The sequence below is a fragment of the Leptosomus discolor genome, chromosome Z, assembly GCF_034619465.1.
Source record: "Leptosomus discolor isolate bLepDis1 chromosome Z, bLepDis1.hap2, whole genome shotgun sequence".
NCBI classification, from domain to species: Eukaryota; Metazoa; Chordata; class Aves; order Leptosomiformes; family Leptosomidae; genus Leptosomus; species Leptosomus discolor.
The window spans coordinates 48,517,515-48,531,191 of record NC_141419.1 but is presented as its reverse complement, the minus strand read 5'-3'; positions in this window follow the sequence as shown (position 1 = coordinate 48,531,191).

Here is a 13,677-nt window from a genome sequence, read left to right as displayed (position 1 = left end):
CTGGAAAGGAAGACTCGGGGGTCTTGAGCAGGGGCTGGTCTTGAGCAGAGGCTGGACTGCTATCCAGGCAGGAGTGAATGAGCTTGATGTGATCACTGTCTTGGACATACCCACTGTTTTTAAGTCAAGGCTGAAGTTAATGTATGCAAAAGAATCTACTATGATTACGATGGGTCCTGCATCGCTTGTTTGCACATCTAGGGGCCAAGCAATCCAAGCAGGCTTTGAAATGTGCTTCTAAACCAGCAAAGGAGGGGGTGGAGGATGCTGGCACTCTTGGGCAGTGTTACTGACATGCACAAAGAGTTGCTCAGTCAAAGGAATTTGCAACCAAAGGCTCCTCATTGAGTGTGGCAGGCAGTGGAAGCCCTACCTTGTTTGAAAACTTCAAAATATCCCAGGCTATAAATCTCATTAATTTGCAATTCTTTTCAGAGGATGAGGTGGAGCGTGGAGGATAGCAGTATTGATGAGGATAAAACTAGCAAATGGGATGAGCTTGTGGAATACCTAGTGCTATGTCAAAGTACTCTGCTTCTGGTACCAAGTGAGACAAGGAGGCTACATGAGGCATGGCTTGGTTCATATTGGGTTGTGTAATTGTTTTCACAAAGATGAAGAGAAGCTGGATCACCATCAAAATATGATGGCTTTTAGTTTTTTCTTCTTTCTTCTCTTTTTTTTTTTCTTTTTTCTTTCTTTTCTTTTTTTTTAAATGAAGTTTACTTAGATTGAGCTGGTATTTTCTGATTTTTTTTTTTTTTTTTTTGGTTGGGAGGTTGTTCGTTGTTGGTTTGAGTGTTTTTGTTAAGCAAAAAAACCCCAAAACCTCTTGAATTTGGAAATTTTCCAACCTCTTATCTATTCTTATCAGTCACATCCCATTACATGACAATGATGATGTAAAGTGGACTGATGGAATTGGGTGGGACATGTCACAATGTGGAGCACTATGTGTCAATCTGACAAGTGTAAGAGACATTGTTTCCTATAACCTGATTTATTTAGTTTTTTAAAAACTGCTTTTCAGAAAAACAAAAATGTCAGGCCAACCTAGCGCTAAAGGAGAGAACTAAAATGGAGTCAGTTGTTTGCCTGCATGGAAACCAGGCAGGAAAAATGTCCCTGAGAACAAGATGCAGTGTTCTCCTGCATTAAGAAGGCAAGAAATACTTGGTCTGAATCACTGGGGAGAGAAACAGATGTAGCAGGGCAAACAGGGCTGGGAATGCTGTGCACATCTAGATGCATACAGGTAAGAAGAAAACCTGTATCAGATGCACAGTATAATCTCTTCTGCAGATTACAAATTACTCCACGTAGGTTGTGGAGGTATCTGTGCTGGCTATGTTATGTTGCAATGCTTGGTTTGCAGCATGAAACACTAGTGTTAATCAAGGGTGTAACAGCAAATTGGAGCTGGTGCTCTCAGTGGTGGGTGGAGCTGTTATCTCCCCTTGGCTGTAAGGTCTCCATGCAGATGTGCCATTCCAGATGCTAGCATCACTAACACAGAAAGTGCAGCTCCATAAGCTCTGTCTGTGAGCACTCCTATTCGTCCCTCAGCCCTCCCCCAGAACCTAACAAAGATGCATCCCACTCTGCTGTTGTCTCTGATGTAAAAATGACTTGTATGATGATAAAATCCATATCTGGCAAGGTCTCCCTGCACTGGGGAAGAGACTCCCATCCAAGTTGCCAACAAAATATACTCCAGTCTTTGAATGAACCTTCAGAGTATAGCTACAACCAGCACGGAAATCTGGTAGGACTCCAAGATATATATGTGCTGCATAGCAAAAGCCTGATCGTCACCTTTATGCATGTTGCAAAGTACCAGGAAGGCTTTCAGAATATTAAGAGCAAGTCATGTAGAGATCTGTCTCCCTGTCTTCTGTGCTTCACTCAAGCTTGATGTGCAACTTCTCCAATGGCGGTCTTGAAGATAGTAGGTTTAATTTCAGGAGACTCTGCAGATTTTATCCAAAGCAAGGACTTTTGAAACTGCTTCTCATGAGCTGAATCATGTTTTCTATTCATGATCTGCTTTTCTGCTAAAATATCTTGCCACGGCAAGACTTTTGGTTTTGGCAGCCACTAAAATCACTTGGTTATGAACTATCCAGATTTTATTAGACGATTAGCAAATCAACTCAGTGTTTGTGTGTGTGCATGTGTGCGTGCATGTGTGCGTCTGTTTATGTGTGTGTGTGTGTGTGTGGTAATTGATGTTCATAATGTATGGCTGGCTGGCTGGAATATCTCACTACCCACACAGATTGACTGCTGATAAGAAGGCCTTTTCCAGTTCGGTATTAGTAAGCTTCATCTGAAATTGGCTTTGCTGACAAGTCTTTGCTTTTGATTGCCTGCTTCTGATGCAAAATGTATCATTATGCCTAATTTCAAGCATAATAATTCTGTAATAATCTCTGGAAGAGATATTAAGTTATTTTTTTTTGTGCTGTCTTGGGTGATCATGCAAGTTACTAGCGTGACAGCAGTAGCAAGACCTGGAACAAACAAAGAAATGGCTTACCAAAGCTATTAACGTGGGCTCTAGTCATGATGGTAATATATGAGGTACGTAAGATGTCTTTTTAGGAATGTTGGGTTCCTGGCCTCTGCAGGATAAATATTCCTCTCTGTCTCACTTTAGCTGAATTGATGCTTTTGCCACCCAGCAGCCCTAGGGAGATAATAACTGTCAGTCACCAGCAATCTGCACTGCATTTTTAGTAACAAATAGGACACTGGTTTGAAGAGAAGATTATATTCATATAAGTATGTGGTAAGTGACCACATATTGTTGCAACAGTTGTCCTCCTTTTATACATATATGTATGTCTGGATGTGTGAAACAAGTGAGCATGTGTTAAACATGCACCATTCAGAACTGGATCTGAGCTTTGACAAAGGCATTGTAGTGAAGTAATTTCTTCACCTGCTTTGATGAAGAATGCAATGTGGGTGCAGAATCACTGAAAAGAAGTGTATTATGAGATTTCTTGCTTTCCAGTTCAGCGCTATTAATCTGTTCAGCATGAGCTCGAGTATTTTAATAACAGACATGGAATATTATGCCTGCTCTAAAATGGCTTGTTTTTAAGCATTACTTGGGCTGTGTTTGCGTTAACCTAGTTGGGGGAAAAAACAGGTTTTAAGCTTATCCTCCTTTTCTTTCCCTAATTGCAGCTACAGGGCACAACACACTAAAAGTCTAATAAGAGAAATATCATTATCATATGCTAATTTACGGTAACGTTAAGAATAGCACAAGGAACAAGCCTCTGACTGTATGTACATGTTGAAATCCATGCTTGTGAATAGAGCAGTGGCATGACTGGTTGTCCTTTCAGAGACAGAATTTGTCTTCCTGAAGCCACTGCAGTACACAAATTGGTGCTGATATAAGACCTCTTCTTCAGGAGCAGATTTTATTCTCATTTTACCTGTTTTTTTTTTTTCCTGCTAAATATTACTGCAGGAAAAGGTAATCAGCTCGCAACCAAAGACTATCGGCTCTCTTTGCTCAAGAGCAATCTCTCCATCTCTTACAGGAATAAGCACTGACAGCTTCCAGAAGACTATCTATCTATACCTCTCCCTCTAGAAAGCTAAGAGCTGCACTAGAGAAGTCCAAGGGTGAAAGAAACTGCAAATGGAGAAGAGAAAGGACATCTGAGAGTCTTAACTAAATAATCAGAGGACTGATTGATTCAGACAAAACCAAGGAGTTATATAATACATTCCTACTCTGTGACTAATCACATGCAAAGATTGACATGTTGGTAAGTGTTCCCAAAGCTGATCCTGGGCTTACTGTGGCTATTGCTGCATGTAAAAAAAAAAAAAAAAAAAAAAAAAAAAAAAAAAGAAGTTAAAGGAATTAAAAAAAAAAAAAGGAGAAAAAAAAAGTAAAGGAAAAAAATGTGATTGTGCTCCTAGGACAACATCCTGAATTTTTCCCTGGTGGACCCTTGCCATTACCATGGCAAAATGCCTGGAAACTGCCGTTCTTTTCCACAAAAAATGTTTTGAAGGAAGAACAAAAGAAGTTTGAGCTTTTGGCAGATCATTGGAGATCGCTGTGTTCAGATCCTCAGCTGGTGTAAATCAAGATAACTGCAGTATTGCTACAGTAGTTAAAAACTGACTGACTTTCCCATCCATCATGGCTGACTGCTATGAGGAATGTTTCTTTACAGCTTGGAGATGCTGAAGAAACTGCTTCTACTGCATGGTGCATGTTTTCTTGTTAAGAAATCACTGCTTATTCTTAATTAAATTCCGTTGTATATAACATGGTGGTGCCTCCTGTCACATAGGTATTTATTGTGTGTGACACTGCTTTATTTCTTTGGTTCAGTAGTTAAATGACGTGTTAATCTGCTATGAAGATGTATAATAAGATCAACGGAGATCAGGATGTATGTTTTAAATTTAAAAGATCCTTTCTTTGTCTAATCCACATTTCTGTATTATATGTGGCAAAGTTAGGCCCCTAGGCCAAGATACTTAAACAGTAAATAATAATCTGTAAAATTTAAAGGCTTTATGTTTAAAAATGAAAGGATATTTTTGTAGCTAATGGTGGTCAACAGGTAAGCACCCTGAGATCTCCATAAATCTCAAGACTTTATGATCATTTGAATAAAGGGCTTGCAAATCCAGTTGTACGGTTGCAGAAGGATGAAATATGTAAACCCTCTTTCACATAAGAGCTCAGGTACAGTGCATCTGAGTAGTGCTCAGCAGTGAGATTTTTCACCCCTGTCTTTTACATAGAAAGAAATGTCCTGAGGAAATTAAACAGCTCTGAGCTATGTCAGGAATTGCGTGTGCCCACAACATGACTTAGATAAGCCTGGAAAATGCTATTATCAGTTCATACCCCTCATTATTTAATGGCCAAATCTGTATTTGTAATGCTGTTGAGGTTTGAGCACAAAGTCACTGAAGTGGAAAAGGCAGGTATGTATCTCCACCTGCTTGTGTGGTAGGTGGTAACTGGATGAATCAGCAGCAGTGTTTCACATTCAGGTAATCACAAAGGAGACACAGGAGTAAAGAGTCAGGTTCAGAAATCCCACATTCCCTTATGTCCCAAATTCACTCAGCTCTGGCCACCCTTTGCAGTGCAAGCTTCTTCTCCTGAGATTTTCCACAGCATGGAATAATACAGAAAAATTTATCCCCAAAGACATTCTGCAAATCAGATTTTCATTTATATTGAAAGGTGTAATTCCTAATCTGTAGCCCAAATGTTGCATCATGTTTGCATGTGTGTTTACTTGTTTGTCTTTTGTTGCTAAAGGATTTCAGGATCATCTAGCCAATGATTTGCAGTGATTCAGCACTCTGAACTTCCACAGTTCCTCAGGAGTCTCCCAGATGGCAGCATGCTGACAGAAGAGACAAGGTGGTTCCCGCAGTTAAGCAAGGAGTGTAACCTTCTGCCTGGTGAAGTCGCAGATCAGGCTTCAACTAATGCAGTGGTGACTGGTCCAAAGTTCATCTGTGTGATGAGCATCATTGTGAGGAATACTGTGTGGGCTGTTCTAAACCCTTTGTGGTGATGGAAAGTGGCAAAGTTGGGAGAAATCTCCCCTGTCTAATGGAAAGTGGCAAAGCTGGGAGGAATCTCTCATCTTGTGGTTTTAATACATTTGGAATTTAGTAAAATTACTTTGACACTTTCTTTAGCTTAAACATAGGTTACAAAATAGCATTGCTCATGCACTCTTTGTATTCATGTGTTGGTTCGAAGAAACACTATGCAACAGTAAGTAGACAGAACATGAGGCTGTTTATGGGGAGATTTCATTTATCTTTCTGACTCTACCTATTTGTTGCTCGGTTACCTGGGGTATATCACATCAACTCCTTCTGCCTTGATTTTCCTTTTGTAAAACAGTAGCTACCTTTTTCAGTAAATTGTTAAAGCCTGTTCAGGTGGAAGCTACAATAATGGAGCATTTCTATTAATGCTTCCATTACATTTGGACCTCTGAAGAAAACGGAGAAAACTCAATGAATTAGAGATTTCTGATCACAGTATTTAGGAAACTGTGAGAGTTCACTAAGGCAAAACATGGCTCCTGCAAGCAGTACAATACTAATCTGTCTAAAGTCTTTCCAAGTGTACGGCTGGAAGAAACCTTGCAGAACATGCACCTGGTCAAATTCTTCTATGATTCGTATCGTTGGATACTGATGAATGGTAATGGGTTTGCACAACATTCTGGATGGCTGTCTCCTTTCTATACTGCTGTTGGGGTACCGAACCTGTTATTGCTGTTTCCCACCACTCTCCTTTTGGCTTCAAGTCTGTCCTTTATAAGCCTGGAGCCTGGCTCTGAGTCAGGCCTCCTACCTTCTGAATCCACCATGACCTTCTTCATGAGGTCATTGCTTCTAAGATGCCCGCTTGGGTCTTGCACTCATTTTTCTTATGTGCTTTCTACAACTTTTTCTCCTTGGTGTTTTTAGTGAGGCCCAAGGAGAAAGGAGCTTCAATATAATTTATATCTATGGTCTTTGTATTGTAACTGACTTGAAACCCTCCTTTCCTTAGGCTATACCTGGTGCGTAACAACCACACTAACGCTTTACAGCTAGCTAATCTGCATAGCTTGGTCTGCACATCTACAGCTGCTGTGTGCCACAAACCCTCCTCTTCCTGTGCATTGAGGTCTCATGCACATGCATGCTAATTTTGATCTGCTTCTACATTCAGTGCATGATAGCTTGGAGGCACCATATATCTGTGCATGCTGCATTTGATTATGCTGCTTCTGAGCCTTCACTAAGGCTTCCTGTGATCTGAACCTGTTGAGATCCAGCTTGATCTCAGAACAGACAGTGTTTGGGGATGGATGTCACTTATACAAGACTGTGTCTCGTGTATGTTCACTCCTGAGGACCCTGGAGAAGAAATTGAGCTCAGGAACATGGTGTAGGCATGCTGAATCATCTTTGCAAGGTATCTGCTCTATAGGCAGGCGGGCTTCTCTGATGTCTCCAAAATGTGAGGGATTTCTGAGACCCAACCTAGTCTGTGAGACTCCTCGTTAACAATAAGTGCCTGTCACCTTCAGCATGGACTGACTGTGCTGCTGTCTATGCTAGTGCCTTCCAGTGTCAGTCTGGCTGCTGTCAAAGTCAGGAATTGTTTCTTCAATACCTTTCTCAGGCCAGGGTCTCAGGCTACAGCCCCATGCTGGGGATTTTCCCATGGCTGTGCCTGTTTTAAGCAGTCCCTTGATCTTCCAGGGAGAGAGCTGCAATGAGATGTGAGAGCTGAAGAGATGAGTTGTGGAGTGGAACAAGTGTGCTAGAGGGTTTGCTAGTGTTTCTTGCAGGTTAATGCAATCACCAAGGATAAAAGATAATGCAGCTTCCCTTTCTTTACCTACACATTAAGAGAGCCTCTTGCACATACATAATAGATACTAGAGAAATATTGGAGATGAGTCAGCTCAAGCTTACATTAATGGCTGCAGAGAATAATAATAGGTTACCATTTCAAACAACAGGTCTTGAAAATGTGATAGGGCAGCTAAAATTTCAAGAAAACAGTTATGTTTGTCTCTGCCCCTACAATGTTTTCCTTCTGCCTTTGTGTACATAGAGCCTATATGAAACTTCTGAACACATTTTATTGTTTTCTCTCTGCTTAAATAATTTAAGAAGAGGAATTACATTGTGGTGAAAGAATTACAACGGGGCTTGAGGAATCTGGCATCATTTTCAGATCTGCTATATTCTTAATTCCCGGTGTTTGGCTCTGTCACTCAGCTATGTCTTCCTGCCAAAGGCAGTGGTGGGTGGTGATAGGTACACTACCTTTCTTCCAGGAGAGTGTAATCATTTTAGGATGGATACCACTTGGCTGATTAGCTGAATATGAGGAACCATTAGTGTATTTGCTTTGAGTGAGCACACATTAACATGGCCACATTTCTCTGCATTTCTGAGATGGTTTGTTCAAAGCTATCTGTGTGTGTGTGATGTACTGCCATGGGCTTACACCCTTCCTGTCTCAAAGCATCTCCTCCCCACCCAGATATAATAGCAGCAGCATGACTGTTTTCCAAACCTCTGTCTCTTTTTCTCATTTTCATTAGAAGCCTTTTTTGCAAAGGCTGTCTCATTCCCTGTCTTTTTTCAGTCCATCTCTCAAAAATGTCTTGCATGAGGGGTGGAGGATGAACAAAGGATGGTTGTGACTTAAAAAAAAATGCATATCTATATTTATCTGCCAGCTGATGCAGCTATTACTTTGAAAGCTGATTGTGAAGAGAAAAAAAGGTCTGTGATACAAAGCCAATATGAAACAGGTACCAAAGAGATGACATCCACTTTTGAAATGAACTAGTTTGCATGGTGAGAACTTGAATTAGTAAACAACCAGCATCCCAGCCTAATGCGTTCTGGGATCCCATGCATAGTATGATTAGACCATGGTAGTGTGCTGTTAGAAAGGGACTTGTTTTTTTTTCCCCACTGGCTGGAAGGAGATCTACAGACATGCATAACTGTGGCAGACAAGCCATTTCAGCTCCCCACAAATGGATCAGGGAAGCCAGAATGCTCCTTTCCCTTGACAAATCTGTAATAAGGAGGTGTGTTTTCCTTCCAACACTGAATAGACACAGCTTTGCTGTGACTGAATTTGAGAGAATATGAGCAATTCTCCTTTCCCAATGTCTTTTCTGTGACTCTTAGATAGTGGGAAACACTTCCATTATTTACCTATGCAACCACTCTCTATCTTATTGTTACTCCATAAAACATACTGTTAGAAAGGATGAAAAATTGTCAGTTCGTTGCCTGCACTGTCACTTTGCAAACTCTAAATAATAGTGAGATTATGGCATGCTATAAAAGTACCTTGAGATAAACCTGTCTGAGTGCAGGGTTGGTATTTGCTTTTGGATTAGATTTCAGTATGATATCTTTTGTCTTTCCTTATTTTTTTTTTAAGATAGCTCTTTTAATTCTTGTAGAAACCCAAAGAAAGGCATTGAGAGCGAACCTGCATTGTTAAGCCAGAAAAGGCAGACTGAACTAAGTTTATTTTAATCTGATTTTTTTGTACTGGTAGCTGAGTTACTCAGCCTTTTGCATAGTTCTGCCATGCAAGTACTAATCTGGCACACTGGCTTTTGAGGTCTTAAAGGATCCTAGCACAAGTCTGAACAAAGTACCTGCGGTGTCTAGACAGAGAGTTTAATTCACACTCAGGCTGTAAAAAGCAGTGTAATGTTCTTTGCTTTTACACTTGAAAGGCTGATCTTGCTTAAAACTTGAGTTCTAGAGCTTGAGCTCTGGCTTTATGGGAATAACATACTGTGCTTATTAAAACAGAAGAAAAAGGTGCTTGGTGTATGACTTGGACAAGAAATACCCTAATCATGATAGGCTGATTGAAAGTCAGACCTTGGAAGGTAAACATAAATAAACAAATTGTCCATCAATGCTCTTTCCCTTCTTTTCTACCTTGTCCAATTTCACTTTCAGAGTTGTAACAGAAGAAACTGGTGGTTCTTGTTATGCCTGTGCCTGGTTTTACATCTGTTGATGACTGCCTTCTTTTTAATTTATTTTTTTCCAAGTGGAACTTAAAAAACAAAGACTATTGTCCAGACAGACTGTGCCTCCAGGACAGACTCAAAGTCTCCTCTGGCCCCAGAGAGATGCTTGCTGTTTGCTCTCCTTAGACAGATGAGTTAATCTACAGGGGATGGCAAGGAAGGGTGAGCATGATGAGCCTTTCTTATCAAGAAAGGTGAGAAGAAAAGAAATTTCTGAAAATGTCTTCTAGAGGCATGGCAAGCTCTCTCATGGCTGTGATCAGTGAAAGATCTTATTCTCCAGTTCTTATGCTCAGGTGCCACTGACAGAGTCCTGTGCATTTGCTAAATGCTGTGAGGTCTATAATGAAGCTGTGATACTTTTGTGCACGAAAAACAAAAGAAAGCATGTTTTTGGTGAGCTTAGGCTGGGAGCTCAGTGTTGGAATTAACATATCTTTCCTCTTTCTTGCCCAAAGTTGTAATTACTTTCACAAAATTATGGTGAGAACTAGTATCCATGGGCAAGAACAACTTGAGATGCCTTGGCACTTTAGACATGGGTTGCCCTAGTGGTGGTCAGTGATTACTTTAGCTATCTTGATTTGTTTTGCAAAACCATCCACAAGACACTAATGTGCAAAACCCCCAAACCGTTTCATGTTGTTTGACAAGCAGCCATGCAGGAGCTGTGAATTTCATTACTTATTATCCTGGAATGGCTGTGAATTGATCACATAGAGGTATAAGGCTTTGTATCAGGCTGTCAATCCCTTGGGCTGCAGAGCACATCAAAATACATTTTAGTGTTCAGAACAAAGCACTTCACTGAAATCCATTGCTAATCCTCTACCACCACCTCCATCACATCGTTAGCTGAAAGTCAGGATCTCATCAAATTGAGAGAAAAACAAATAAGAAACATGAGAGCACAGAATGTGGGTGAACCTGAAGGGTTGCTCAATAATTATTGTCTCAGTTGAAGAATAGGAACAGTACTTTGGAAATGAAACCACATCTCACTGGACTATTTGACTACCTTGTCCTAGGGGCCTTGGTTGAAGTTCTGACATCATTGTCAGCATTTTTCTTATTTCAGGCTCACTGAGTTTCCTGCTGTGGAAGAAAAACTGGCTAAAAAAAGAAAACTGCTAGAGCTTAAAAGCACTCTGTTAGCAAAAGACAGCAGTGGAGGCCTTGGCTGATGAGTCATTTCACACAAATAAGTGCCACACTAATCAATGAGAAATACTATAAGGGACATTCATAGGCAGGAAAAAGCAAAATCAAAAGGTGGGGAAAATTAGGAGAGCTGTGTGCATGTGTATGCTTGTGTGCTAATGTATAGGTACTTGTGTATGTGCTCAGAAAACAGGTGGAAGTTGGAAAGAGGGATAGTTCACTGGAGCATGGTATTCTGGAGGTAAGAACAGGTCTCCAACAGCTCTGTGGCTTGCAGCCTTGTTTGTGATAATACCTTATCTAAGGCTTTCATAATGAGGACATGTGTGACATTTTCATCACATATTTATGACCTGCTGTAGAGATTAACATTTCATAGGCATTTGGAAATCCAGTCACTAACACAACTGGCTTTGTTATCCTTAGTATGAATTCTGTCATTATGTATCTGTATGTAAGTATATATTGGCAATTTATTGACATTGCTATTCAAATTAAATTCTTGAGTAATTAGTCACCAGTGGATTTGCTTTTCCCAAGTTGCAGCAATATGTCTCAAAACCTTTTCAAGCTTCTTCCAAGCTTCTTTCATTGGCATTTTTCCAAGATGTTTCTTAAGAACAAGCACTGAAGCTGATATTTAGAACATATGGTGATGATGTGTTTGTATGTTCATTAAATCAAGATACCAATGAAAGAAAAGTGTAAGGCTTTCTATCCTTTTAAATGAAATTGTCAACCTAGATATCTATTGCCTTTGCTGAAATCCAGCCCGAAATGGCTTGTGAGCAGTGCTCTGTTATGATGACAAATTAATTCACATCAGACTTTGATCACTGCTTGAAAAGTTTTCAGACATCAATTTCCAGCAGTTGCATTTAGAAAATGAGAATTCAGTTTGGAGCCTCTGATTCAAAACAACAAAAGCAGAAGTGTCTTCATGTAGCTGGTATGCAAACCTCTAGAAAAATGCAGGGAATTCAGTAGAAGCTTCTTCCATATGTAAGATAAAGGATTTCAGCAGCACTGGCTGATATGTACAATTAATATTCTGCATATGCCTCTCTTTACACAAAGCCCCTTGTGTTACTATCGTGTGTCCAAATGCATGCACTCACACAGAAGATATCTGTCTGTCTGTCTTCTCCCATTGGTCTGTCTTCTTGCCATGTAACATGTCAAAAGGAAATGAAAAAGGGAGAGGGATTGAATCTGGCTTAAAATAGAATAGAATTATATTAGCCAGCCTAATAGTGGAGGTGCATTTTGGAAATATAGTTTTGTATATCTAATGTTTACCACTTGACTACTCATGCCTCAGGCTCAAAATGCATAATAATGCAAATTAAAACACAGCAAACGGAAGAGCTAGAATCTCAAAGATAACCATACCTAATGCAAAGTATGACAGAACATCTGCTCTTTAGTTAATCTTATGTAAAGACTGAAGCTGTGCATTAAGATGCAGAGTGTTTATGACAACTGTTTTTTGTAGTTAACATGCTCCTGGCCTCCCTCATGTAATTGTTTCTGCTTTGTAACACACATAAAGCTCTAATAAACAACAACAGCCACCTAGAATTAAAAATGTTGGGAAAGGAATGGTTGAGAAACATAAAGTCAGAATGTTTCCAAGGAAGCATAGGTACAGCATTTAAGTACATGGAGGTGGATTTTGATGATGAAGATAAGAATCTAACATCTGGTTTTAAGAGTACATTGACGACAACTGAAATTCTGTGATTAAGATTAAAAATAAAGAAAAGCAAGAAAGCTCCTTTACTGGGTCCTCAATTTTTAGGTGGTCGATTTGAGATGTGTTTTTGGAATCAGATTTTCAGAAAGCATTCAGGCTTCTTTCCTGCTGCCTTTCAGAAAAGAAGGGCTACTTGGCAGTATTTTGATTTAGCTACCCCAAACCCGTACTGATTTCTGAAGCTTTTTACCATTTATTCAGTTTCCCCTTCATCATGAATGCAGGCGGGTGTGTGGGTAGAGTTGCTACAAAGAGTGAAAAGTATCTGGAACCTGTGCATTCATCTTGATAAAATGGTTTCCTTGTTCAGGATTATTTATTTTATTTTATTGAAAAAGTAATTCTCCGATTATCAACATGGATACGGTAGCACTGTGATGGACACACTTGGTGGAGATTAATTTGGCGACAACCTGACAAACTAATTTGCTTTAATGAAGATAACTGTAAAATCAATTTAGGTAGCTGTTAAAACCCCTATTTGTCTTCTGTCTAGGGTGAGTGGGGTATGAGACTGCTCTTGACCTCAATACAAACGTGAGTAAGAGAATAGTCACGGCAAAAAATCGGAAGTGTGATCAGCAGATCCTCATTCTTCTTGGCTGCAGTGCAAAACATCATCACCATCAGGGATTTTGTCACGAACATGAAAGTTAACAGGTTGACTATTAGTGTGGCTTAGACCTCTGGGGAGAGGACAAACTTCCTCCATCTTTACTCATTCCACAGAGTGGTGCAGGCTTGGACACAATATGGCACTCAAGTGGCAGATACTTCCTGTGAAGCCATCTGGAGCAAAAATGTTCTCATCTAGATTTGTGAATCCAAATCTCATCCAGTATAAATTCAATCCAAGTCTGAATGAGAAGCTCAACTTTATGTTATGAGGAGATGTCTAGTTGCAAGACGTCTGCCAGTTGTATAATCTGTGAAGGAAAAGAGGGAAAAGGAGGTGAAAGAGCTATAGAAATACCAATAAATAAATAGGAAACTTAAAATTGCATTTTCTATATTAAGCTAGTTTTTACCATCAATTTTGTGTGACTTGGTTGTGTTTTCCTAAGATAGTGTTCGGGACCTTCCGTGTGGATCCTAAGGAAAGACAACTATGTAAGGCATCTTGAAAACTTTCACTTGGTACAAATGGCTGGCGTCATAGAA